This window comes from Salmo salar, chromosome 10 (assembly GCF_965601325.2).
Source record: "Salmo salar chromosome 10, fSalSal1, whole genome shotgun sequence".
In the NCBI taxonomy this organism is placed as follows: domain Eukaryota; kingdom Metazoa; phylum Chordata; class Actinopteri; order Salmoniformes; family Salmonidae; genus Salmo; species Salmo salar.
The window spans coordinates 127450702-127455000 of NC_138300.1; positions in this window are offsets into that span (position 1 = coordinate 127450702).

Below are 4299 nucleotides of genomic sequence, written 5' to 3' on the forward strand. Positions count from 1 at the left end.
GTCATCAGGAGAGTTTATATCTGAACCCTCAATGGTTTAATTCAACCTGCTGTTTGGTTACTGCCGCCTCTTTTCAGGTGTGTGTGTGTGTGTGTGTGTGTGTGTGTGTGTGTGGTGTGTGTGTGTGTGTGTGTGTGTGTGGTGTGTGTGTGTGTGTGTGATCATGTCGTTTTTTTAATGAGTGAAGGTGAGAATGATGCAGCAAGGGATTCATTACAGAGAGAAGACAGAAACAGAGAGAGAGAGAGAGGAGGGGGAGGGAGGGAGGGAGGGAGGGGGAGGGAGGAGGGAGAAACATGAATTGTATCATTGATTGGTTGCCTGGTGAATTGTGGGTTTGTTGTGGGCTGAGGGGGAGAGAAGGAGTGTGGAAGGAGGGAGAGAGGGAGAGAGAGAGAGAGAGAGAGAGAGGAGAGAGAGAGAGAGAGAGAGAGAGAGAGAGAGAGAGAGAGAGAGAGAGAGAGAGAGAGGAGAGAGAGAGAGAGAGAGAGAGAGAGAGAGAGAGAGAGAGAGAGAGAGAGAGAGAGAGAGAGGAGAGAGAGAGAGAGAGAGAGAGAGAGAGAGAGAGAGAGAGAGAGAGGAGAGAGGAAGAGAAGAGAGAGGAGGAGGAGAGACTTATGAAGTGAATCATTGATTGGTTGCCTGGTGAATTGTGGGTTTGTTGTGGGCTGAGGGGGGAAGAAGGAGTGTGGAAGAGGGAGAGAGAGAGAGGAGGGGAGGAGGAGGAGGAGGAGGGAGAGAGAGGGAGAGAGGAGGGGGAGGAAGAGGGAGAGAGAGGGAGATAATGAATGCATGCAAATGTCCTAGTGTGTATAAAGTGACAGAGGAGTTTCTCACAGTATCTCTCAGCTCCTCAGGTCAGAAACACTGAAGCCATTTAGTCATGTAGCTGATACTCTTACCCCCCTAGCTACAGATCTAGGATACTCTTACCCCCTAGCTACAGATCTAGGATACTCTTACCCCCTAGCTACAGATCTAGGATACTCTTACCCCCCTAGCTACAGATCTAGGATACTCTTACCCCCCTAGCTACAGATCTAGGATCAGATACTCTTATCCCCTAGCTACAGATCTAGGATACTCTTACCCCCCTAGCTACAGATCTAGGATACTCTTACCCCCTAGCTACAGATCTAGGATACTCTTACCCCCCTAGCTACAGATCTAGGATACTCTTACCCCCCTAGCTACAGATCTAGGATACTCTTACCCCCCTAGGTACAGATCTAGGATACTCTTACCCCCTAGCTACAGATCTAGGATACTCTTACCCCCCTAGCTACAGATCTAGGATACTCTTACCCCCCTAGCTACAGATCTAGGATACTCTTACCCCCCTAGCTACAGATCTAGGATCAGATACTCTTATCCCCTAGCTACAGATCTAGGATACTCTTACCCCCCTAGCTACAGATCTAGGATACTCTTACCCCCCTAGCTACAGATCTAGGATACTCTTACCCCCTAGCTACAGATCTAGGATACTCTTACCCCCTAGCTACAGATCTAGGATACTCTTACCCCCCTAGCTACAGATCTAGGATACTCTTACCCCCCTAGCTACAGATCTAGGATACTCTTACCCCCTAGCTACAGATCTAGGATACTCTTACCCCCCTAGCTACAGATCTAGGATACTCTTACCCCCCTAGCTACAGATCTAGGATACTCTTACCCCCCTAGCTACAGATCTAGGATACTCTTACCCCCCTAGCTACAGATCTAGGATCAGATACTCTTACCCCCTAGCTACAGATCTAGGATCAGATACTCTTACCCCCCTAGCTACAGATCTAGGATCAGATACTCTTACCCCCTAGCTACAGATCTAGGATACTCTTACCCCCTAGCTACAGATCTAGGATATTCTTACCCCCTAGCTACAGATCTAGGATCAGCATCCTGACCTTAATCATTAAGGGGGGGGGGGGGGGACTACAAATCAAATCAAATTGTATTGGTCACATGGTTAGCAGATGTTAATGCGAGTGTAGTGAAATGCTTGTGCTTCTAGTTTCTGACAGTGCAGTAATATCTAACAAGTAATCTACCAATTCCCCAACAACTACCTAATAAACACACATCTAAAGGGGTGAATGACAACATGTACATATAAATATATGGATGAGCGATGGCCGAGCGGCATAGGCAAGATGCAGTAGATGGTATAGAGTACAGTATATACATATGAGATGAGTAATGTAGGGTATGAAAACATTATTAAAGTGGCGTTATTTAAAGTGGCTAGTGAAACCTTTATTAAAGTGGCCAGAGATTTGAGTCTGTATGTTGGCAGCAGCCTCTCTGTGCTAGTGATGGCTGTTTACCAGTCTGATGGCCTGGAGATAGAAGCTGTTTATCAGTCTGATGGCCTGGAGATAGAAGCTGTTTATCAGTCTGATGGCCTGGAGATAGAAGCTGTTTATCAGTCTGATGGTCTGGAGATAGAAGCTGTTTAACAGTCTGATGGTCTGGAGATAGAAGCTGTTTATCAGTCTGATGGCCTGGAGATAGAAGCTGTTTATCAGTCTGATGGCCTGGAGATAGAAGCTGTTTATCAGTCTGATGGCCTGGAGATAGAAGCTGTTTATCAGTCTGATGGCCTGGAGATAGAAGCTGTTTAACAGTCTGATGGCCTGGAGATAGAAGCTGTTTATCAGTCTGATGGCCTGGAGACAGAAGCTGTTTTTCAGTCTCTTGGTCCCCGCTTTGATGCACCTGTACTGACCTCGCCTTCTGGAGGGTTGTGGGCGGTGCGGTTGTGGGCGGTGCGGTTGTGGGCGGTGCAGTTGTCGTACCAGGCAGTGATACAGCCCGACAGGATGCACTCAATTGTGCATCTGTAAAAGTGTGTGAGGGTTTTAGGTGACAAGCCAAATTTCTTCAGCCTCCTGAGGCTGTTGCGCCTTCTTTACCACGCTGACTGTGTGGGTGGACCATTTCAGTTTGTCCGTGATGTGTACGCCGAGGAATTTAAAACTTTCCACCTTCTCCACTGCTGTCCCGTCGATGTGGATAGGGGGGGCTGCTCCCTCTGCTGTTTCCTGAAGTCCACAATCACCTCCTTTTGTTTTGTTGACGTTGAGTGAGAGGTTGTTTTCCTGACCCCACATTCTCGTCGTTGTTGGTAATCAGGCCCACTACTGTTGTGTCGTCTGCAAACTTGATGATTGAGTTGGAGGCCACGCAGTCGTGGGTGAACAGGGAGTTCAGGAGAGGGATGAGAACACACCTTAGTGGGGCCCCAGTGTTGAGGATCAGCGGAGTGGAGATGTTGTTACCTACCCTCACCACCTGGGGGGCGGCCCGTCAGGAAGTCCAGAACCCAGTTGCACAGGGCGGGGTCGAGACCCAGGGTCTCGAGCTTAATGACGAGTTTGGAGGGTACTATGGTGTTGAATGCCGAGCTGTAGTCAATGAACAGCGTTCTTACATAGGTATTCCTCTTGTCCAGATGGGTTAGGGCAGTGTGCAGTGTGATGGCGATTGTATCGTCTGTGGACCTATTGGGGCGGTAAGCAAACTGAAGTGGGTCTCGGGTGTCAGGTAGGGTAGAGGTGATATGATCCTTGACTAGTCTCTCAAAGCACTTCATGATGACAGAAGTGAGTGCTACGGAGGGCGGGTAGTCATTTAGTTCAGATACCTTTACAACTTCACCCTACACCACCGCTGGGTTCTAGAATACCGCTGGGTTCTAGAATACCGCTGGGTTCTAGAACACCGCTGGGTTCTAGAACACCGCTGGGTTCTAGAGTATGTTCTTTCAAACTGCCATTCCAATTCTAGAATGTGGAAAGAGTTCTTGATTGTACTTCTCTGTAGTGCACTCCAATTCAAATCTGGACCTGGAAGCTCCACTGCTGTATCTTTCATTGTTCCCCTCTAATCAGGGACTGATTTAGACCTGAGACACCAGTCATTGTTCTCCTCTAACCAGGGGCTGATTTAGACCTTGGTTACAAGTCATTGTTCCCATCTAATCAGGGCCTGTTTCAGACCAGGGTTACAAGTCATTGTTCTCCTCTAACCAGGGGCTGATTTAGACCTTGGTTACAAGTCATTGTTCTCCTCTAATCGGGGCCCGATTTAGACCTTGGTTACAAGTCATTGTTCTCCTCTAACCAGGGGCTGATTTAGACCTTGGTTACAAGTCATTGTTCTCCTCTAATCGGGGCCCGATTTAGACCTTGGTTACAAGTCATTGTTCTCCTCTAACCAGGGGCTGATTTAGACCTGGGACACCAGGTGTGTTATCAGGTAGAACAGTGAAACCAGCAGTAGGGTAAGAGATAA